Below are 25902 nucleotides of genomic sequence, written 5' to 3' on the forward strand. Positions count from 1 at the left end.
TTTCCTTTGCCTTCTCCATTATTTCCTCTACCTCCTCCTCCTCGAAACAGTGAGAATTCTCCATCCTCTCCTTCTTCTGCCATTATAATTTCTTCAGAGTTAATATAAGTTTCAACCTACAAGCTTAATTTCTCTTCCTTTGGTTCCTCTATTAATGGTATGTGGAAGGGAGGTTCTACTTCTTCTTCTCCACTAGGTATTCTTAAATCTTCAACTAAAATATGATCCCCTGTAGAGGTGAAAAAGGCTACTCCTTCTATTGGGGATCCAAGATTTTCCTCCTCTAGGACTACCTCAGTAGATGATGTAGGAGATCCTCTTGATTAAATTTCTAACCTTAGAACTTCAAGAGGTCTATGGCTCGGAATATGAGCTTGAGATGGAGGTGTATATCTTCTTAGTCTTGGTGGAGTAGGTGGTGTTGTAGGAATTTAACTCCTGCCTATAGCTATGAATCTACCCCTAGGGTCTCTTTCTCTACGCATATCATTTTTTTTTTAATGTAAGAGATAAGGTTACCTAATTACACACTTCCACGACAACGAAACCAAAATTTTTAGTCAATTTAGTATCCTAAATTTCTTGCAAGAATTATCAACTGAGGTTTGTAGACTAATGAAGTGTGATGCAATATATGTTCTTACTTAACTTTTCTCCTACTTGGTTGTTTTTTATTTTTAGGTTTCTGTTGGGGGTTTCTGTTATTTGATGTTTAATAATATAGAATATATGAGATATTTACATGGATCTAATGAGTGTTAAAGAAAAGGAAAGGTTCCTAAGTTATTCTAATCTCTTAAAAATGAACCAAGAGCCTTTCAACTAGTTAGAACCTAATAAGAAAAAAAACAGAGCATCTACATTATCCTACCATTTAGTCCTAATCCATGGATCTAAATCTTAAAAACAAAAAGTAATACTGATGTAGAAGGTAATTCAATAATTGCATTTATTTAGCCATTAAACTATTCAATTTTGGAATATGATAGAATCCATCTCCTTGAAATTATTTTTTGGAATGTCAAGTGATGAAACTAAGTAATGACCTGAAAATAGAAAAGAAAAGATAACAACATGTAAAACTAACAATGTGTTGAGTAAGCTCAATCACTACATGGATTGGATATTTAACCATTCAAGTTAGAATTATCATCATTTCGAAATGGTTTTGAGAACATCTATTAATACAACTAATTGACAGTTTTATGCTAAGAAAATGAGTAACAACATAGTAAGAAGCTAAGAAATTGTGTATTCTCATTACTTCATTTTTTATTTAGTCATTTATCATACAATATGTCAGAAGAACAAGATTTGCATAGTTGCGATTTTATCCTTACACTATTGGTTACAAACTGAAATGAAAAAAAATTAGAGAAAACAAACTTGTAGAAAACAGAGTAATAGAAATTAAACTGAAAACGACAAGTGAAAAACCTCCTTCAGTGTAGGGGCCCTCTGTAACTGATGTGGTTGGATTCTAGCTAGTTAAGGATACAATTTTAAACCATCATTAACAAAACAGAGTGTGTATTATCAATAACAAGAATTCTGAAAAGAGTATTTAACAAAAGCCTGTAATTCCTTCTATCTTCTAACTACTTATCGGTTTCATTCAATTGATATTTATAGGGAAATAACATAACTTTCTAAGAGAAAATCTTGTTACAGGTGGCTAATCTGAATCTATCATGACTGTTTATCAAAAAAACATGCTACAAGTGGCTTAATTCGAACTGTAATGAGACTGTTAAACTTCTAATCAGTTATAGGTGGTTTGATCTGCATTAACTCCTAAAGTTCTCATCATCTATAGGTAGCTTAATCCAAATTAACTCCTTGACAGAACTGTTAGAATCTTGATTGGCTATGAAAGAGAAAATCAAAAGTTTTACTGCTACTAGATAATGTATTTGACTCCATCTTTGACCATGCCTTTAGGCATGGTTTTCTATCGATCTGGACTGAGTGAGTAGGATAGAATCCATGTGGAGATGATTTTGGAAATGCCCATGTCGCCCAGTTCTTCATTTGACACCCGTAACCTACCAAACCATCATAGTAGCTATGGAACCTATGATTAGCTGCAGAATAGGCTACGTTCTGTAGATTATTTGAAAAAATCTATTAAAATAGCAAGAACATGAAAATATAATATGGTAATCATTTTAATGCTTTCTTAAGACAAAACCTAGAATTTATCATTGATTGGATCTATATTTTTATGAGAAAATGAGAGAAAAAGGTGAGAACAAATGTCAAAGGGAAGGTAATCTAGAGGTTCAACACCTCCCATCCCTACTCAGTCCATAGTTTCTACTTCCTCCCATGTATTCTCTCAGACTGCTATTCCTACTGTCCCTATAGTTATATCAACTATACCTATCACATGTCCACTTTCTAGTTAATCTAACATACTAGCTATGCTAGGAAGGTATGCACCTTTGGTGTTACCAGGCCAACTAAATGTGATGCCTGCAAATTACCAGTCTAAAATTATGACCTTTGATAATACTAGGCCCTGGCTCCCATACTGCTAAGAAGCATGTGGATAGAATGAATGATGTGTTTGACCTTCAAGAAGTAGATAAAGTCGATGTTAAAATGATATTTTTTGCCCAGAGTTTAGGAGGTGATGTCATGAAATGGTTTATGGGTTTTCCTACAGGAAGTATAGCCTACCTTGATGCTTTCCATAAAACCTTTTTGGCTATGGGAGATCAAGAAGAACCCACTTCAACTCCTAAATGAATATAAAATACTAAAAATGAAACAAAATGAAAGCATGGAAGAATATTGTGAACGGTTTAATACTGTTTACAATGCCATTCCACAAGACATCAAGCCCTCCCCTGACCTGGCTCTGATTGATTTTCCAAACGGTTTCGATGTAGACATGGAATATCAACTCAGAGGAAGAGACCTGGAAACTTTGGAGGAGATGCAAGCAAATTCTATTAAAGTTGACGCTAATATTCTAGCCAAAAAGGAAAAATTAAACTCTGAACATAGAGTTACTATAAAAGAAGAACCTTTTACTTTTGTTGTGGATCACAAAATAGACAACCTAGTGAGAGTAGTGAATCAAATGATGTAGAGGGTAAACCTAAATGACCAAACTCAGGTGAGAGAAAACCAAAATGCTGCTCAAAATAGAAACCAAAGATTTAGAAGAAATATTCCCTGAATCAAAAAAAGAGAATAAAAAGCTCCAGACTAGTAGGTTTGGCCCCCTTTTTAGGAAAATTATTGAGATGATGAGGGGAATATTGTAAAGGATTTGGATGATAATCAAATAAATCTCATGAGGATAAATGATGATGAAACAATTTTCCTCACTCTAGAAGAGTAGGAACCTTTTCTCCTGGCCCAAACTGAATAGGATTCTGTAGAGTCCGATGAATACAAAAAGGGGTTTGAAAATTTCATAATGGAAGTCCATAATTAGTACAACCTTAGGAGAAAAAAGAATCCAGAATCTCTCAACCCCAAAGCTCAGATAATCTTACCAAAAATCCTTCTGAAATTGAACCTAGGAAAACCACAAACAATCCTCATAAGAAAACTATGGATAATTCTAGTAAGAAAAAGGTAGAAATCCATGTCGATAATATAGTTGAAAATGTTTGTAAAACTACTCAAACATATGTCCCAACCACTAGTAAAATAGAATATCCTATGACAAAACAAATCATAGATCAATCTGAACTTCCTAATTTAACTAAGGTTCAAACATTGTTCAATATTGAGAATAAACTAGAAAAATTGAAAATGCCCATTCCTCTCACATAATTAATGAACAAAAACATGTATAGACCCCAAGTAATGAAAGCTTTAAACATTGGGGAAAACACTAATTCTGTAAATCTGAATGATGATCAACCTGAACTCTTATTTGGACCGGAACTTGAACGAAAACCACAGGAAGGAGGAGTCTCTCCATTCTATGTCAGTTTGAATATACATGATAAAATTCTCCGTAATGGTATGCTAGATTGAAGTTTGTCCCATAATTTAATGCCTAAAGCTATTACGGAGAAATTAGGACTTAACAGTACTAGGCCTTACAAAGATCTGTATTCCTTTGATTCTAGCAAAGTTAGATTCTTAGGTCTGATCAAAGACCTATGTGTTACTTTAGCCCAAATCACTACTAAAAGTATAGTAATGGACATAGTGGTTGCTGACATTCCCCCTAAGTATGGCATGATGTTGTCATGCTCGTGGGCAGAAAAATTACAAGGTACCCTACAAATGGACATGACCTTTTCTACCATACCATTTTTTGGGCAGCAAAAGAAGTCTGTATAAGGAAACCTTAATGAAGTTCATGGTGAGTAGTCAAGACAAACCCCATAACTATCCACTTTATTCTATTCATTCATATTTGGATTCTTTTATTCTTTGCAGTGATGGGGATATCAACAATCAAGTAATCAATGCTGAAACCGAAATTTCTAAAACAGACCCAATTAAAACACAGATAACAGAAATAAATACTCCTCCTGAACCCCTTTGGAACATGATTTTCTATGTCTTCTATAGCAAAGATGGCTCTAAAGCAAGAATTTGGGTAGTGAACACAAGAAATAATCATGTTGAGCATCACTCATATAAGATTAATTTTCAATGTACTAATAACATAGCAGAGTATGAAGCCCTTATTCTGGGATTGCAATTGTCAAGAAAGTTAGCTGCAAAAAGAATCTCCATTCAAGGGGATGTTGAATTAATTATTAAACGTATTAAAGGAGAGTATTCAGCCAAAAATCCTAGGATGAGAGCACACAAAAATGTTGTGCTTGACTTCCTAGAGAGTTTTCTTGAGTATGATGTTTCTGCAATTATTAGAAAACAAATCATTCCAAACAATCTATATTTTTCACCTAGCTCTTGCAAAATTCCTTATCCTAATCAAGAATATGTACTCGAGGTAAAACACTAATCAGATGTACCTGATAACATGAGATATTGGCAAGTATTTGGAAATGATAAATATATTGAAAGTTTCCTACAATCCAAAAATGAATTTCAAGATGACAATATTGATTTGGAATCTGAAGTAGATAGTTAAATTGTTCAACATTTTGATTCAGAAAGGCAATTAGATAATTTAGATGTAAATACACCTTTATATAAATTTGTGAATAAACTAGAATTTCTTGAAATCAACTGAGAAAAAGAAGAATTTGAAACACTCCAGCTTAAAGATAATGTTTTTCCTATATGCCTGGCTCCATTAGAAGAACTATTTGATTTTAATGATGTGGCTAAAAATCCTAATATTGAGCCCTTAGGAACAACAGTTGAATATTGTAATTTAGGTACTGAAAAAGACCCAAAAATCATAAAACTATCTAAATCAATCCCTGCAGCTGAAAAACAAAAATATATCGCTTTATTCAAGGAATTTAGTGATGTGTTTTCCTAGAGCTATGAAGATCTTGAAACATATGATACAAAAATCATACAACACAAAATTCCCACTAAAGAAGATCAGAAACCCTTTAAATAGAAGCTTCGTAGAATAAATCAAATTCTGATGCCTTTAATTGAGAAAGAAATTAAAATAATATATGGTTTTGAAATCATAGTCCCTCTTAGGTACTCGAAATGGGTTTCCAATATTTTGCCAAGCAAGAAGAAAACAGGGGAAGTCCGATTGTGCATAGATTTCAGAAACCTAAACAAAGTTTCCCTAAAAGACAATTATCCCTTACCCAAAATGGATCATATTCTGCGAAAGGTAGTTGGGTCTTCTAGGATTTCCTTATTAGATGGAATATGAGGTTATAATTAGGTCTTAGTTCATCTAGATGACCAGGATAAAAAAACCTTCACTACTCCATGGGGTACCCTCATGTATGTGAAGATGCTTTTTGGATTAGTGAATGTTGGAGCCACATTTCAGAGAGAAATGGATATTTTTTTTACTGATGAAATCGGAAGATTTGTTGTAATATATCTAGATGGGATAACCCTATATTCTAAAACTGATGAATTACATTTGAGACACCTAAGAAGAGTTTTTGAAAAGTGCAGAAGGTTTCGGATCTCTTTGAATCCTAAGAAAGTAGTGTTTGGCCTAGAAGAAGGAAACATTATTGATCACATCATATCTAAGGATGGTATTAGAATTGATCCTAAAAGGATTGAAGCTATTATGAAAATAAATCATGCAAGAAATATTAAAGAACTTCAGTAATTTATTGGGAGAATAAACTTTCTTAGAATATTTATGCCTAACCTTGCAGAACTTCTCAGAAATATCACAAACCTGATAAAACGAGATTCTAAAATCAGCTAGAACATAGAAGATAGGAAATCATTTGACTTGGTTAAAGAGGCATTAACAAAAGCACCAGTCCTTATTAGTCCTGATTTTACTAAAGATTTTACAATTTTCTCATTTTTTTCTGAACATATTGTTGTGACTTCCCTTTTGCAGAAAACTGCTGATGGATATGAACAACCATTTCTTTTTATTTTTTTAGCAATGCTTTAAGGGATGATACACTCAAGTACAATATAATGGAAAAACAAGCTTTCTCATTGATAAAAGAAATTAAAGATTTTAGAGTATATATTCTTCATTCCCATATAATCGCTTATGTACCTAATGATGTTGTTAAAGATATTTTGACACAGAATGGACTAGATGGAAAACGAGGCAAATGGATTGCCATCATTCTCGAATATGGCATGGAAATCAAGCCAACTAATCTCATCAAAGTACAAGGATTAGCAAAATTGATGGTTGAATCCAATTTTAATTCTTTAGATATTAACTTTCTAGCTGAATTGGATGATCAAGAGGAACAGACAACTCCACAACTTGATGAGGCTTTCATGACCTTACCCTGGTATGCATAGATTATTTGTGTTTTATTTAATTTAATTTCTCCTCATGGTCTAACCAAAACAAATGCTAGATTTATTAATCTAAAATTAGTTAAATTTTTCATCATAGAAAATGTTTTATATTGGAAATATGTTGGTGGTCTTCTACTAAAGTTTCTATTGAGTGATGATGCAGAAATAACTATGGAGGATTTCCTTGAAGGTGAATATGGTGGCCATCTATATTGAAAACCCACTGCCAATAAGATCCTTAGAGCTAGTTTTCATTGGCCTGCACTTTTTCCAGATGTCCACAGAAAGGTAACCTCTTGTCACAAGTGTCAAATATTTGAGGGAAAAACAAAACTTTTGCCTTTACCTTTGAAGCCCATGTCCATTGATATCCCTTTCCAACAGTGGGGATTGGATTTATTTGGAGAAATCCATCCTCCATCCTCTGATCAATGCTATATAGGAAAATGACCTCCTCATCAACTAAGAGGACAAAGACATGATGACTGAAGGACTGACCAAGTTCACAGACCCAGTTGTCAATCTAACATTGTCTAAACACTATCAGCCTACTTTATAAAGCTTCATAGTAAGCATAAGGGTGCATTAGTGCCTAGGGAAACTCTAGTTGCTACCTCAGGAACAACGTTAGTGAACCTACATCAAGTTATATGAGTCAAAGGAGAGAATTGACTGAGAAAATATCCCTATATTCTCTCCTATGTCAGCTCATAAAAGCAGGGAAACATATGAACTCCACTTATTTGGGGGAATTACTAATTCTTGATGGAGTATGCAAATGGGGAAAGAGCACTAAAGAAAGAAACATCACTACTTTTGCCTAATGAAACTCATGGAGGAATTGGAAACCCTAAACCTAGATGCTATATATGCAAGGCTTGGGCCATTGTGAAATAGGTCGAAACATTTGAAAGAATTTCCTATTTGACTGTCAAGCAGAGTCTTAGACTAAGGCATTAGAAGAGGTTAAGAAGGGGCATAGAGAGTGGAGCTGGACGGGTAAGGGAAGGCTAATGCAACTAATGGTTGTAATCACTCTTTCTACATTAATATAGAACTGCAGTTGTGTTGTCCACTTCATGATGTTGGTAGTATAAACTTGTTTATATGTTGATCTAATATCTTTTAGCATGAGTGGCTTAGTTAGATGCAACTAGATATCTTTTATATGTTCATGCATTTGTCTATCAAGGTCTTATGCTATCATATTACTCTTGTCTTTTCTTTGTGCAGGTTTTGATTTGGATCCGGCTCAGGGGTCCTCCACCTAGCTGCATTGTGCTCTCCAGCAACACCACACTAAGACTCGAGGTAATAATTCCTTTTCACTTTGGTATTCATTTGTTAAACATAGATATGCATGTATCTTTGTGATAGTTGCAGCTAATCTGACTGTCTACCGAGGATCCCGGGAAGATCCTTGAGGCTTTTCTACATCACCAAACTTCCGTGCATTAATCCTTATAGTAGAATTGGTGACTCCGCTAGGGACTACACTTAGTTCCTGGTCTTTCCCAGAAAGTTCCTAGATCTCTCTTTCTTTTGGGCCTTCTTGTACATCTTCATTCTCTTTCTGACCACTGAGGACCAATAGAGCACCCTTCTTTCAGTGCTCAGCTCTAGATCTAATCCCCACAACCTATTTTTTGAGTTTTTTTCCTCACTAACATAGGTTACCAGTGAAAACAATTCTTTATAAAGCATTGTGCCCTCACAAATAGAGTGTTAGTGCTGAAACTAACTCTCTGTAGCCTCTAGTACAGAGTGTTAGGCAACCATTTCTTGATCAAAAACTTCGCTGTGAACTCATGGGTTGGGAAATCTACTTACATACTAACAAGGGATCTGCAACTGTACTTGTTTGACTGATCTGTGTCCTGAACAATTTTTTTTTTTGTAAAGAAAATAGCTTTACTTCTTAAAGTTTTTTTTTCATTAAAAGAAAAATACAAATTTTTTTACCATTTTTTCTCAGCTGGTTAAGTTCTGCATTATTTGGTTTCAATAATTGTAAGTGAGTGTTGAAGTTATGTCGGTTATGCTAGTGTTGTACTAAATAGGATGCATGGAATGAATATTGATATATGAATGACTTTCCCTTTGTAGAAGCAACTTATTCATCGAAAGTGAAAATTTACAAGCATTGTTTTTGCATGGTTTGAGTTAGTGTCCCATATGATTTCATACGTCCACATCCCTACCAAAGACTCTAAAGAAGTACATTTAAAATCTACCTAATAAAATAAATCAACAACTCCTTTTAGAGTAAACACACTTTAGTTTAGGCTAGGTTATTGGGATAGGCAATGTGAGTTAACTACCCAAGATCATACACCGAAACTAGTGTCATTAAAAGAGAGAAATCCTTCTGCACTCATACTATCTAGGACCACTAAATATGAGACAACATCAGACTATAAGTGAAGGTAGCTTGCCTTTTCTTACATCTTCTTTGGGTATTCTATGTATCGGCGATCCCTACGGGGATATTGAAGCTGAGTCGGGGACTCAATGATCCTGGCCACACAATGTACTATCTGTAACTATGACCCCCTGGTAGTGTCTGTGATCTGAGGTATCCTTAGTGGCCACACTTTTAGGGACTAACACAAGGTGATTGGGGTGGGGTGCTCTAGTACATAACACAGATGAACCTACTCTATCTTCAATTTTTGGGAGGGTGCTCGTCTTCACGAGAGTACTTGGCCCCTCAATTTGAGGTTCAGGTGAAGCTCTAGAGTAACCATAACTATACATTTGGCCAACTCTCTCTGTTATTCATTGTGATACTGGGTTTCATCTCCAGTGATCGGTGCTTACTAGACAGGGTCATTTCCCTCTACTTGTTGATTGATTTACTTAGTGTATTTTTAATTTTTAGGTGCCAGAGTGTTATCATTGAGACTTTAATAAACAACACTATAAAATTTACTGATAAAAATTATTGTCCATCGTGGATACATCTGGCCCTCATCATCAATCTATATGTTTGTTAAGACTTCCCCCACTCACTATGGAGGATCCGCCAAGCTCCAGTGAACTGAATTCCTTATCCTCGAGAAATCAGTCTCTAAGATCTCACACAGAATCAATTTGGACATCCCATGATTCAAGCTTACCAGAGGATTTCTTTACTGAAGGATTTTTTCCTCCATACAATCCTCTGATCACGAATCTGTTGGGCCCACTCTTGGTTCCTGTTGCATCTATACCTCCTTTGTCTTAAGTTGGAACACTGCCACCCATCCCGTCGATGACAAACAGGTTGTGGGAATTTTTGGACACTTTTGGTCCCCCACCACTTCGCCAGTCAAAAGTCAATACCACACCTTTTATGGTGAACCCTGCTATCCCATTAGTCCCCGGTTCAAAGCCTATGGTGACACCCTCCACAAGTGGAACCTAGTCTATTTCGGGTTTTTCCCCTTTTGTGTCAAGCTCTGTACCTTTGACAAGTGCTACATATAGCACTCCTTATAACACTCAATATAGCATAGTTAGCCTGGGTCCCCTCAGCCAACAATACAGTTGGCATCCATTGTATAGTTCTAACCCCCAGATTTAGGTGTCTCGAGGTACTCCCAATATGCATATACTGGCTGAGAGCATAACAGTTCCCCCTCCTTTTTTAGGCATGCATGGTCAATCACTGATTGACATGAACCCTCCTTATGTTAGTCAAGGACTTATGGTTAGTTATGTGGCAAGCAGGAACCCTCAAGGAGGTTCCAATCAATCCATGGGGGCACCCTACTCATAACCTCAAAAGAGTCAAGGGGGCACTGCTTATCCTGGGGGCACTTCTATCACCCAGCCTAACAATCCCTCTGGAAATCCACAATACAATACCATACCCCAAGGCACCTACTATACCACGCAACCTGTGTATAATATTGGGAACAAAATGATGGGAGGACCACAAGGATCCTCAATTCATATGTCATTGCCTTGGTCTGATTCAAGGGCATCTAACAATTTTCCTTTCTTGGAAATGCTTGATATCCCTGACATGTACAAACTTGCAAATGACCCCATCTATGATAAATCATTTTGGCCACCAATCTCGCATAAAGTACTGACAAACATATCGAAGTTTAAAGGGAAACAAGGGGAGGATTTGGGTACACATATCACCACATATCATCTATGGTGTTTTTCTAACTCCATGGTGGATGATAGTATCCAGTTACATCTCTTTCCCTGCACCCTTAATGGTAATGTAGCCAAGTTGTACATGAGTTACCATGCGGGTCAGTCAATACCTTTGGTGCTCTAGCGATGGAATTCTTAAATGACTTCTAGCTACCCATCCACTATGAAACTGGGATGAAAGTCCTCACTTCATTACATCAGGATATCGCCACCCACATCTCTGATCATATACATGAATGGAGATGTAGGCAGAGGTTAGTCAAAGCTCCCCTCCCAGACTATGTCTTAGAGGATTGGCTCTGCATGTCTCTACTCCCCCAAATCGCTAAGGATGTTGCCTTAGGTGGTGTGGTCACATAAGACCAATCCTTTCGTCATGCCTAGCACTTAGATCTAATATATTCATAGTTTGGCACTCTATATGACGTAATTCCCAATGCCCCTCATAATTCCAATGTTATCGCTACTTAGCAACCCTGAGCGCATGCCAATGGGATTATTGGCACAACTCTTGAGGCTCTTGTAAAACAACTCAGTGGTCACATCGCCCAAATGTTAGTGGAACCCTCTACAAAATCTACTGCTCTTCCTACCACTAAGATAAACTATGTGCAGTCTACACAAAAACCTGGTCGTAAGAACAAGAAGAATAAGAAAAAGACTGCTCCTTCTGAAGAGTAGTCAACAAAGCAGCAAAACCCAAAGAAAAAGGCTGTGGCACACTCTAACGATGGAAAGGATAAGCCTGCCTGATTCCCTTGCAAAATATGTGTGCAAGACCACATGAGATATCTATGTCCACGTCTTCAAGAATGCACAAATTTCATCACTAAAAAGGACATTGGTAGGACCCTTGCTGTCCTAAATAATCCTTTCCCCACTCTGTAGCAGCAACACCTTATTGCAAACCAACCCCAACCCCCGCAAGGGGGAAATGATGGTTCACAACATCCTTCAGCTGGTGAAGGACCCTCTACCATTTACACCTTTGAAACGGTAGATCTACAAACCAGAGCCAAATCTTATGGAGCTCCTATCGCTCATGTAGAGGAACCCTCCTTAAGTCAAAACCTGTCACCACCTAACGATCTTCATATCGAAAGGCTGGTTGCTGACCTTGTGATTTACCACCCTAAAGGGGAACTTCAACACACAATGCACAATATATCTGCATGTGTTGCCCAAAACTACAACATTGTAGAAGACTTGGTGCAAGCACCATTAGCTATGTTGGTGCTCGAAGTATTACAAACATGTCCAACACAATGGAAATATCTTCTTTCAGCTATTGGTGGTATCGACCCTTAGGATTCCATGCTTGCAATTTTCTACATGGAAAAATGTAAACCTCCCCTTTCTCACCAACTTGCATTTCAGGTGAAATTTTTTTCAAAAGGTAAAGGAATACATAGAACTTTCATTGACGAAGGTGCTACAACCTGCGTAATGTCGGCTTCATGTTGCCTTGCTTTGGGTTCTCCAACCATATCCCCACCATCAAATTCCCTTAAATCTTTCGAAAACCACACTTTCATCCCAAAAGGTTACCTAGCCAGTTACCCCATCACCTTGAATGGGAAAATGGTAATGGTGGAAATCAAAGTCGTAGATAGAAAGATCGACTATAATCTATTGTTGGGTCACAAATGGACTTATGCCAAGATTGCCATTTTGTGTACTATCTTTCACATCATCCTATTCTCATTTGATGAAAGATAGTCACAGTGGACTAGCTATCCTTTTGCATCCCTAATTATTCCCCATTACCCAACTGCTCTGTACTCTTAGTGGGTGATGCACCTGACTCTTATCTCATTATAGGTACCGGTCTATTGAACGGCTCTTCCCTAATGGGTTGTTTCCCTCTCTTTTTGCTAGCGGTTCCACAGATGGTCAATATGGTTTCATCCATTCCTCACAAACCGACCAATCCTTGGATCCTACTGGCTCCTTCATACACTGAAACTTACGGAGAACAAATGCCACTATCACCAGCTAAATTGGCCTACTAGGCCATTCAATCTGCATCTGAGTCTCCCGTCGCTTTTGTCATGGCCAATGGTACCACCACCCCTCCCATAACGACTCCTTATTTCAATCCCCTTAATCAAGTTCTACCTATGGATGAAGCTATTAGAGAGATCATGAGTTTAGATGAGTGACCTTGGGAGGACTCATAGCATCGTGTTTCGATATCTAATTCAGACATGATGCCTCTTCAAATCCTATCATCTGACGCACCTAAAATCGTTTCCTCACCTTATATGACTATCCACACTTTGGACTCAGAGAGAAGCATGGGAAATCTTTTAAAGATATTTCAGTCAAGACATGCATCATGGAAAATGTATAGATTGAAGTCAATCGTAATCTTGAGGAAATTATGAGTTTGACCTATCCTTTTAAGGACTTCTGTGATATTTTCCCTTAGTCTTATGAGGAAATGCATGTCATAGACCCTTCTATTATCAAGCATGAGATCAAGAAGTATCGAGCATTCTTTTTATGGTATTTTTCTTGCTCGTTAATCTAAAAAAACCTTGAGTCTCCTTCTTTAGGCTCGTTAAACTACCACAAAGAAGATCAAGCACTCTTTTTATGGTATTTTTCTTACTCGTTAATCCGAAAAAACCTCGAGTCTCCTTCTTCGGGCTCGTTAAACTACCACGAAGAATATTGAGAATTCTTTTTATGGTATTTTTCTTGCTCTTTAATCCAAAAAAACCTTGAGTCTCCTTCTTAGGACTCATTAAACTACCATGAAGAAGAGCGAGAATTATTTTTATGGTATCTTTCTTGCTCATTAATCCAAAAAACCTCGAGTCTCCTTCGTTGGGCTCGTTAAACTACTACAAAGAATATATGAGCAAGTTCTTTTATGGGATCTTTTCTCACTCTTGAACTGAAAAATCCTCGAGTTTTTCATTGTTGGGCTCGCTAAACACATACGATGACGATCCGAACAACCCCTTTTCCCTCTTTTTCTATCTCATTATATTGAAAAAGATTGATTGAGCATTCTTTTTTGGGACTTTTTTCTCGCTCATAAAACTAAAAAAACCTCGAGTTCCTTCTTGAGACTCATTAAATACTTCTAAAGAAGCTCCGAGCATTTTTTTTAGGAACTTTTCTCACTCGTTAAACTAGAAAAACCCCAAGCTTTCATCATTGGGCTCTTTAAACATTCACGACGACGATATGAGCGCTTTCTTTTTTGGGATTGTTTCTTGCTCTTAAATTGAAAAATACCTAAGTTTTTCCCTTCTTCGGGCTTGTTAAATCTACGAAGAAGGAATGTGCAATTATTTTACCTCTTTTTCCTCACTCACTAAGCTAAAAAAGAGGCCCTGAGTTTTCTTCACTTGGCTCGTTAAAATTCAACGAAGGTATTCAGTTTGTCGTCACGTGACTCATTAATATTTCACAACGAAAATTGAGTTTACTTCGTCTCCTCGTACTTGTAACAAAATGAGGGCAAAAGCTATTGAGCATAGGTTTATGTTTATCCAGACTCAGTATATCAACTCATAGAAAAGGAACCATTCCAGGTATGCTATTAAACTTTTGTCACACCCGGTTAAAAACTATGACAAAGGGACTACCCTGGAGTTGTTCTTTACAATATTTTTTGACTCTCTAAATATGAAAAGACCACTGAGTTGTCTCATCTGGACTCATTAAATTACATAGACGAGGTACAAAGTCACTATTTTTACGATCCTTTTCAGACTCTTAAAACATGAAAAGATCGACACGTTTGCCTGTCTAGACTCCTTAAACTAATCAGATAGGACATAGAGTCGCTCTTTTTGTGGTCCTTTTCATACTCTTAAAACATGAAAAGACTGATGAGTTTACCCGTCTAGAATCAGTAAAATAATCAGATGGGGAAGTGGACAATACAACGACGTTATGTTCCGTATTTTGAAAGATTTTTTTGGCAGCAGTCATTGTTGGAAATCACGATTATCGTTATACCAAAACCCATAGGTGTTAGTCAACGATCGCATCACCAGAGATAAGGATCCACGAGAGGCGGTTAGTCCATGTCACGAAACACACAGGGAGTGTTTATTTATCCAATTTCCAACAATATCCCCCCAACGCGATCCAGGTGTTTTACGAAGTCGTGGCCTACACTCTGATACCACTTATTGGAAATCATAATTATCATTAGACCAAAACCTATAGGTGTTAGTCAATGATCGCACCACCAGAGATAAGGATCCATGAGAGGTAGTTAGTCCATGTCATGAAACACATAGGGAGTGTTGGTTTATCCAATGTCTATAATTTGTTCCCTTGAACATGGAACTCCCTCAGATAAACATTTCTTGTGACAGCCTCTCAATATGAATCTTACCATCCAATGAGTTTAGCTTATATACCTCGATGTTCTTGCATCTCTATATCCTAACACTCTTTATTGTTCATGAGTCTAGTGCTGCATGGTTAAAACCATTGTCATGCCTTCTATTGTTCAAGGGAGAACCTTTTTTCTTCTGTTTCCTCCATCAACCCATGAAGCATATCCTACCATCATGCCCTCTGTCGCTTTGACCCAATGTTCAAAATATTCCTAAAAATACAATCATCCTTGTCTCCTTTCATGTCAATTGATGTAGGACACTTTATTGCCTACCTTTCGACATGTCTCTTCCCATCGACTTCAACACTCTATCTAGGAAGAAGACCTAGAAACACTTCAGTACCTTGGTACTTACAGACATCAGTGGCAGGTCACCTTGTTTTTTATCAAGGATTCTCATTATTGGCTCCTGATTAAACAATTCTATGAGTGTTCGACGACAAACACATTTTTCACACTCGCTAGATTGGACTGAGCATCTTGGAAACCATCACCATTATTGGTGGCCTTCGTCGCATCTATTAATGGTCTCCATTATTGACTGGTAATCAAACGATTTCGTTCATGTTCAACATCAATGCATATATTCACATGTATTGATCTATGCTATTCAGTAAAGTGGAAATCAAGACCTTGGGTAGAGGCTTGCATCACTCAACCGTGTTTCCTCTCCCAAGCTACGATTATTGTTTTTTGGAGACAACTCATCAGAATGATCCTATTGTGACATCGGTTCTGAATTGTACTTATCAGCGGCCAACATCGTCATATCTCTTTTATGATAAAATCACTCTGACATAACTACTAATCGTGGGAATGCCTGACTCAGGACATGATTTTGGTTGTTTTATATATATGTGTTGTATCAGGTTTCCCGTACCACCTGAAGCTCTGATCCTCTCTCTCTTTTTTCCAAAGAAAAGGACAGTTAAATATAAAGTATTTCAACCATCGTTGTAGCCTTTGATCTCACACTTTAGGGGTCATCTATTATACAAGAACATGACCTCCTCATCAAATCAGAGAACAAAGACATGATGACTGAAGGATTGACCAAGTTCACAGGCCCAATTGTCAAGCTAATGCTATCTAGACACTAGAAACCTACTTTATAAAGTTTCTCAGCAAGCTTAGGGGTGCGTTAGTGCCTAGGGTAACTCTAGTTGCTACCTTGGGAACTGCGCTAGTGGACCTACAACAAGTTATATGGGTCAAAGGAGCGAATTGACTGAGAAAATATCCCTATATTCTCTCCTATGTCAGCTCATAAAAGCAGGGAAACATCTAAACTCGACCTGTTTGGGGGAATTACTAATTCTTGATGGAGTATGCAAATGGGAAAGAGAAATAAAGCAAGAAACATTGCTGCTTTTTCCTAATGGAACTCATGGAGGACTTGGCAAACCTAAACCTAGAAACTATATATGCAAGGGTTGGGCCATTGTGAAAGAGGTCAAAACATTTGAAAGGATTTCCTATTTGGTTGTTAGGCAGAGTCTTAGATTAAAGCATTAGAAGAGGTTAAGAAGGGAGAGAGAAATAGGAGCTAGAGGGGTAAGGGAAGGCTAATGAAATTAATGGTTGTAATCACTCTTTCGACATTAATATAGAACTACAGTTGTGTTGTCCACTCTGTGATGTTGGTAGGATAAACTTGTTTATATGTTGATCTAATATCTTCTAGCATGAGTGGCTTAGTTATATGCAACTAGATATCTTTTATATGTTCACGCATTTGTCTATCAAGGTTTTATGTTGTGATATTATGCTTGTCCTTGCTTTGTGCAGGTTTTGATCTAGAGCCAGCACAGGGGTCCTTCGCCTAGCTACATTGCGCTCTCCGGTAACACCACACTAATGATCGAGGTAATAATTCCTTCTTGCTTTGATATTCATTTGTTAAACATAGATATGCATGTATCTTTGTGATAGTTGTAGCTAATATGACTGTCTACCGAGGATACTGAGAAGATCCTTGAGGGTTTTCTACATCACCAAACACCCGTGCATTAATCCCTATAGCACTCAACATAAATGGATCATTACTGCTACTAACTACTTTACCAAATCGATTGAGACCATTTCTTCTAGACTAGCCATAGATGTTGTGATTATGAAATTCTTAGAAACCAACATCCTGTCTAGATTTGGCTGCCCAAACAAACATATTACAGACAATGCTCCAGCCTTTAGGTCTTAGAAAATGATAGATTTATGCAATAAATACCATATTACCTTGGGGAATTCAACTTCATATTACCCACAAGGTAATGGGTTGGTTGAATCTTCAAAAAAAAAATTGGTTAATATTATCAAGAAATTGTTAGCAAACAACAAGAAATCATGGCACAACAAGCTCATAAATGCACTCTGGGCTGATAGGATCACCACAAATAAATCAATTGGCATGTCACCATGCCAATTGGTTTATGGGATGGATTCTATTTTTCCATCCTATTTGGGAGTTCCATTCATGAAGTTAATTCAATAATTGCAGACCGAGCCAAATTATATTCAAAGAAGGATTGATCAAACAATCTAGTTGTAACAATCTAGAGAAGAAGTTTATAACAAGGCTCAATTCATCCATGAAAACATTAAGAAAGTTTTTGACAAAAGGACAAAAGAAGATGATTTTACCATTGGTGACAAAGTATTAAAGTGGGATTCAAGAAGAGAGGATAAATGGAAGCATGGGGAATTTGACAACCTATGGATGGGTCCTTATGTCATTTATGCTTTTAGAGGGAATAATGCATTTTTTATTAGAAATTTGGATGGGATAGAATTACATGGTGGACCTGTCAATGGTAGGATCCTCAAACATTATTTTTTCTGAGCATTAAATATTTTCTTACCATTTATCATTGTATATATCAATTCTTTGTTGTCTGGATTGGGCGACCTATTAACAAAATTTGAAGCCCGCAGAGAAGGCCATGAGATTCTATTGATGAGCTGCCATAAATACTGTAACAAAGAAATCATAGGTGGATATTTCTGAAATAACAACTCAAGGATATTGATAATATGTTCTTGGCACCTCACAGAGAGAGTGCCATCCCCACCTAGAGCCAGAGTTAGGGTCCTATAATTTATAGGATCTCAAGGTAATTAAGTGATGTATCCCAGAAATATTATTTTGTAAATACTTGTCGTCTTACAATGTGATGAGCCTCGGTATTGAAACAAGAATGTTGTGACTCCCAAGGCTACCGACTTTAATTATCAACCCGAGGTTCATACAAACATAAGAGGTATCAGTACTATATGTGTGATATATAATGTGTCCTTCCTTTGCCCTCATGATGTAATGGAGTGCATGTATTGAAGCCAAATAATAAACTAATTGCAGAGAATGAAATGTTCAAAATGGAACCTTAACCTATTGCAAGAAAGAAAGTGCAAGGAAAGAGACTGAGATCAAATGCTAAAACACACCATTTCCTAATTAACTTCCAAGAAGTTGTGCTTTGCAATAATGCTAAATTATCATGAACCAAATGCTACTATCTAAGAATGGAAGTAAGAAGCATCAAACATCACTAATTTGAAAGTAAAGGGACTGAAATCAATCTGTTTTTGTTTTTTTGTCTTTTCATGCAAAATCAAGTATGCAAACTAATTTCTTTTGGTGATGTGGCAGGTGAATTAAGGATGTTGGAGGATGGCTGGAAGGTTTAGGACATGGTTGTATGGTGTGGGTGGCCCTTGGGAGTATTTTGGTGACTTCATAAAGTTTTTCTCTCAATTCGGCCTCAAAACAAGCCATTTCAAGAAAACCTACATAATGTGCTAAAAACCTGCAGGATGATCCTGTAGGAATTATAGTGAACCTACAGGATACAACTGAGAGAAAAATGTGAGGTGTTGGAGGTGATCAGAGGCCTAGGAAAGGTGTGTGATGGGTGGAATTGAGTGGGAGAAGATCTAGGATTACTCAGAAGTCAATATCCAAGATAGTAGATGGCTGGATTCGTTCAATGTGCTTGGAAGAATTTTTAAGAAAAATGATGGAAAACTAGTGAAGGTGATGGTGAAAACAAAGGATGGCTAAGGTGGATGGAGTGGAAAGTGGATGTTGGATATGAAGTCTTAGTATCCTCCTGAAGCACCAAAAAGACCTTTGTCAACCTATGTAGAAAAATAAAAAAATATTACTAGTCAAAAATCTAGGAATTCGAGACCTAGTGAGCTAGTAAATCTAAAAAATACCTAACCAAATCAAGTGCAAATTCAATCAGGTATTTTTCTTATGAACTAGAATGTTTTTGTGATCTAATTCAAGTGGAATCAAGTCTGTTGAAGATTGTTAGCATGCTCTAAAAAATAGCAGAAATTTACTGTTCTTTGCTAAAAAGGAGGTCCAACAATCTAGATTTGGGAATAAGAAGACTAATCCAAGCAACTTAATGACTATTATGAACTTCCAAAGCTTTCCCAAGGATGAAATAATGCTTGTGATCCCGCAAAAGAATTTACATCAACCATTTAACTCAATCCTACAACAAGAAATCATTAATACTAAATGCATAAATAGAAAGAAATAAAAGCTAGAGATGTGTTGGGCAGCGGATCCCCCAATAGCAGATTTTTGAGCTTAAAACTGAATTTTGGGTCAATGTAATGTAAGCCCCCACAAAATGAGGGTGAAAAGTGCGAGACTCTAGGGTAGTCCACCCTAAAGCATTGTAATTTAATACAAATTGGGTCAGCATACCCATGGTCCACGGACCATGGGGATGTATAAATAGAGCGAGGCTCTAAGTGTAGAAGTCATTTTTTGTAGTTCTGATCTTAAGTGCTATGGGTTTTTGAATGCGATATTTTCTTTGAGTCTGTAAATCCAAAGTCTTGCTTGGTAGTAGTAGCTACACGAAGGTTGGATAGCTACACGGAATAGCGCAAGCAAGCAAGATCGGTTCGCAAACTTCCCAAACCTCATCAAGACATCCCCAGCGTGGAGAAACCTGGTTCCAACACCCTCCCATACTACCTTGGGTGAGACTTCAACCCGTGCTCCACAAACTATTGCCGAAAGGGTCGGTAGTGTGGGATTTGTTTGGCTAAAACACTTCTGAACCTGGGTCAAGCTCCAATAAGCCAACAAATGGTTCCATTGTCGGGACCAGGATCTGCCTAAGGGATGTCTAATGTTGGAACACTGGAACCCTACCAAGAAGGAAATTGAAGAGTGGTTAGATTAGAAGCTTCAAAAGCTCGTGGTACAGGGAAGCAAAACTCCGTAGGTATCCAAGAAGAGGTGGCTATATCGCTACATATATGCGGAAATCCATGAGATCTTCTTCGCGACCTTGTCTTCAGGGCTATATGATTAGATCGCGAGGCTAGATGACAGCTAGGGAAGGTACAAGCTCGATCAACTGATAGTGTGGACTCCGGAGTTAGTATGCATACTAGAGGCATCGGAAGATAAGATCGTGCAGGTTTTGGACCATTGGCTCGATCAGATAATAGGAGGGTTTATCACTGAGTTTGCAATAGACACAACTGTGAGATATAGCAAAGCAAAGTGAAATTTTCTCAAGGGACCGTGAGGTAGGTACATCAAATCCTTGAATACCTGGATTAAGATGTTGTTATGTGAGAAGAGGATTATGCGAATACATTAATGAGTGGAATGACGCGAAGTGGAAATATCTACAAGGGGATTAAGGGTTAGGAAACAGTCTGTTAATTTCACCTCCATGAGTGAGTGAGGAAGAGCGCACCTAGGTTTCCCTCAGAAGTGCGGTCATCTTGACAAGGCAGTGCATTCCATAGTTATCACCTCCACTTACGCCATCACCCACTTCACCTTCTTCACCTCAATCTTCAACCACCCCACTTCCACCCAACCTGTAGTTCAGCATGGCGAGGGTAATCAAGCTACCCATATTCAAAGGGGTATGGAATGAGGATCCAGATCAGTTTTGGTTCATAGTAAGAGTAGTGTGGGAAGCACACAGGGTTACCGATGACAACATCAAGAAGGAAACATTAGTGAGCACGCTACAAGATCATGCACTGACATGGTATATAAAGCACTTGAACGATCACCCAAATGTAGGGATAGCGGAAATCCAGACTATGCTGAACAAAAAGATTAGCTGGCCGAAGTCAGAGACTTAGTCAATCATTGGTTTTAAAGAGAATGCGATGCTTCCAGGTGAAACCTTCTGGGATCTAGATCAGAGGCTGAAAAGTACGATCCACAAAGCTAATATGACGCTGACAGATGCGCAACACCACACGTGTTTTGTAGCATCTTTGACACCACACCTAAGGAAAACGCTATCATAGCAAAAGCTTTCAACCCAGGCAGAAGCATTGAAAATGGTGATGAGGTTGCATGAAACTCCGATACAGGATCCTGGGTTGGGAGTCCAACAAATCCACGTGAAACTACAAAACCTATGCTTGGTGATGTAGAGTTTGAAGCAGGATAGGTTGCCCTAGCCAAAAGCATTCGAAGAAGTGTGGTGCATAAAGTGTAAAGGCCAGGGCCATGATAAAGATCACTGTCTGGTATTTGCAAACTATTTGGCAGGAGGGGGACCAATGCCGTTGAGACCAGAGTGGCACCCATGCTTTGGTACATGATGTGTCAGGTGGGAGGAGAGCACAAGACTGACAACTGTCATTTGTTGTAGAATTGTACTCAGACTCCCGAGCAACTGTTTTGTAATTTTTGTAGCTCGGTGGGCCATGATGAGTGTACATGTCACATCTATGAATTAATGATGGAGCAGACCCCAGCATATGGGACAGAGATGGAGACATGAGGCCTTGACCCAGCTGCGGGGATGGTGTGTGCTAGATTTCAAGGGCGTGGTCGAGGACGAGGAGGAATGGGGAAAGGAAGGGGCCACGGATAGCTAATCTATTACAATTACAGAGGACTATGGCACTACGCTCACAACTGAACCAACCCAACTAGAATATCTTGTTCGTACTATGAGCAGTTTGATCATGAAATGATAGATTTTCCTACGTTGATTGCACAGATGCATGAGAAAGGGGTAGTACAGCTTACGCCGACTCAGAATATCCAAATGATGAGGTTCGAACCACGCGAGGAAGACCCCAACGTGAACATGATGCTCAGAAGTGGCGCAACCATAGGGGAAGATAAGGGGAAGTAGCTTGAGGAAGATACATGGGTTTGCAAGGCTCCTAAAAAGGAACCTGGGTTTGACTTGGAATGCACAAGGGAGATGTTTATGGAAGATAAGAAGAGATTCATGGAGGCCTCTGCTTTAGGTAGTAAGGATCAACCAGAGTCAGGAATGGATCCTTCTATTGTTACTACCTTTTTAGATACATGCATGAAGCTGCTACGTGACAATAAGGCAGTTAAGGGACTACAAGAGCTGATCACTAGGTGCGCAGCATCGGGTGAACCATGCGTGGTTTGGAAACTAGGAAAGCATGCATTGCGTACCGGGTGGGAAATGTGATTCAAGGTGCAAATTGGAAAGTATGAGATGGATAAGGTCATCTTGGACTTGGGTTCGGATGCAAATGTGCTACCTAAATAGACATGGGAACGCATGGGCAGGCCTGCGTTGCAGTGGTTCCCAATTCAATTACGGATGGAAAACCAACAAAAGATCTTGCCCATGGGAAGGTTACAAGGGGTAACAGTGGATATCAAAGGTGCGAGCACGCAGATGGACTTTGAGGCAATAGAGATTGTTGATGAATATAACCCTTATCCCATGTTGCTAGGAATAGACTGGGCCACTGATATGAATGGAGTCATCAACCTGAAGAAGAAGAAAATGATTTTCGATAAAAAGTCCCTACATGTGGTAGTTCCGTTAGATCCAGCCAAAGGAGTGTTCTACACTGAACATGTGCGTGACGAGGACAATGACGATGAACTGGACTGCATTACCAGATAACGGCGCAAGACCAGGATCGGGTGAATTCGACAGTGGACGGGAGAATCTCATGGGAGCACTATAGTTCCTGCACTTTGGATTCAGATGAAGAAATAGAGCGATGGTAGAACTGGTTGCGTGAAGTAAAAATGTTGAATTGCAATATGATGGTTAGATCACTACGACGTGTGACGACCAAATCTAGGGAACTACCAACAGATGATGGCACAATAAATGTGGAGGAATCCTTGGACCAGTGTGAAAATGCAGTACTAGAACAGTAGCAGTATGGTGCGCAAAAATAGGTGCTGCACATGACAATTGCACAATGGTGTAGTACCCATCAAAAGATTAGGTGGAACTAGCATGAATGTAGAAGGCGGATGCATGTACAGTTTGGAAGTCCCTAGTGTCGAACACGATCTATGCAGCAAGGACGAAGCGGTTTGAGCGGCCACCTGCGCCGAGGGGTGCAGACATGTGCTATGAAACCACCTCCCAAACTAAGGATAAAAAATCAGAACCTGATGTAGTAGTAGGGAAGGCAATGCACTCCACAAGTAATCTGCGATAAAACATTCAAAAATACATGCGGAATCATGAACATAATTCACCAAATAAAACGAACCAATTGGGACCTGCGCGTACCACTGGTTCGATGGGCCTATAGGACCATAAGAAAAAGGAGGAGCATGAAGATGACCCCATCATTGACAAGAAGAGATGAAACCAAGAGGATGGAGATGAATGCCCAGACCACAGCTCCCGTAGTTTGGACAGGACGCGAGGACCTGGGTAAAGGAATTGGACATTTACAGGAAGCCATTCGGCGAGGGAGCTTGAAACTTCACAAACTCGATGAAGAGTGGGCACAGCTAAGGAAGAAAAGCATGATATTGGACAAAGAACTCAAGAAACTAGAAACAAGAGTCACACAAGTAGGCCATAGGAAACTAAGCATAATGGAACTAGGCCTAGCTGGCCCTACTACTACAGTAGAAAGAGTTGCAACCCTACTATCATGGTTGCAACTGCACCTTACTAAATAGGGGAGCATACCATACGAAGAAGAACGCGATGCACTACTAGACATAAGGGAATTTGAAGGATTCCCATAGATCGGGCTAGCATGAAAGTTGAAGCCTCACACCTGGGGTACGACCACCTAACTATCTATAGAAAGCACGGTCTCAGTGCTCCAAGTAGTTGAAAGAAGGCGCGGGACTATAAACAAATCTGTAGGAGAGCTGCGCGGAAAGGAGTTTCCACGTAGGGCTACTAGGTCACCGGCATCGCAGTTGTGCATAAGAGGCTGCGATGTTGTGTGGGTAGGCTGGGAGGTGATCGTTGATGTCACTATTCATGACAAGACGTCCAATTTAAAGCAGAAAGGAGTGGGCGGCGGGCCATTAAGATAGGAATTAAGAGCTAGAGTCAGTATGATCTGCCACCAAGAAAGTATTAATGACTCAAAAGTGGAGGGAATGATTTAATTCAAACTCGAACGTTACTATAAAATCCCTTGCAAAAATGCAACACAAGCTTCAATAGACATTGAGTATACTGAACCAGAGATCGCAAGCTTGCTACTTGTTATGCCCCTATACCAGTAGGTGTCATATATCATGATTGACTTGGTTTAGCTTTGAAATATGTTCATACCTTTACTTGTTGCAAAGGTTTTCCACATTTGTAAAAAATAAAAAAAATAAAAAATAAAAAAATGAAAAATGAAAAGAGGGTATGTCCTAGAAAAAGAATAAAAGGACAAAAAGAATAAAGAAAAGGTCAAAAAGGAAAAGAAAATGAACTCAAAAAGAAAAGATCATGAAAGTGTGCAAGTCTAAATGCCACTACCTTTTTACTTTTGTATAATAAAATATTGTGTGCAACTTGTCACCTATGCCACAATCCATGGTAACCAAATAGCTTAATCTTGGTTATTCAATGTTTTCAATTTCATGTTTTTAGATATAGAGAATAAATATCTGACCAAATAGTGTAATCTTGGGAGATAAGTAGATAGGTAGAGTGAATAAAAGGAGCTGAATAGTTTAATCAGAGCCCTTGGATGTAATAAGATTAGATTTAGATAGGTATCACTATGTAAAAGAAAAAAAAATTTGAAAAGGGTTTCCCAGTTTAAGTGCATCCTAATAAAGAAGTAAAAATGATAGGCTAAGTAAGTAGGGCAAGTAGATGATGGTTGCAGAATAAATGTGTGATGAATGGTTAAGTTTAATGCTTAAATCTTTTGCTTTCATCACCTGGACAAAGCATGACTCACATTGAAGACACACATTACGGAATCAAAGTCAAATTTATTAACTTCCTTATTCATTTTTCCCTAAGCTTTCACTAATTTCCCCTAAATGCTAAAGGTATCTATAACAAGTTAGAGGGGCTCAGAGCATTTCTCTAACTTTTGGAGCGACCGGACCCTCGGCCCAATAGTTTGTAAGTACCTAAAGCACTTAAACCCCCTTCATCAATATTAACCCTTCATATAGTCACTCATTCCCTTTATAAAGCTTTCTCTAAGTAAAATCCCTATTTTACTTAGGAAAATTAAAACATTCTATCTACATAAAACCCACATATATCATTAGCCTAAGGTATAAA

Source organism: Pinus tabuliformis, chromosome 3_1 (assembly GCF_031772625.1).
Source record: "Pinus tabuliformis cultivar Carrire ecotype Pingquan chromosome 3_1, CPIR1, whole genome shotgun sequence".
NCBI lineage: Eukaryota > Viridiplantae > Streptophyta > Pinopsida > Pinales > Pinaceae > Pinus > Pinus tabuliformis.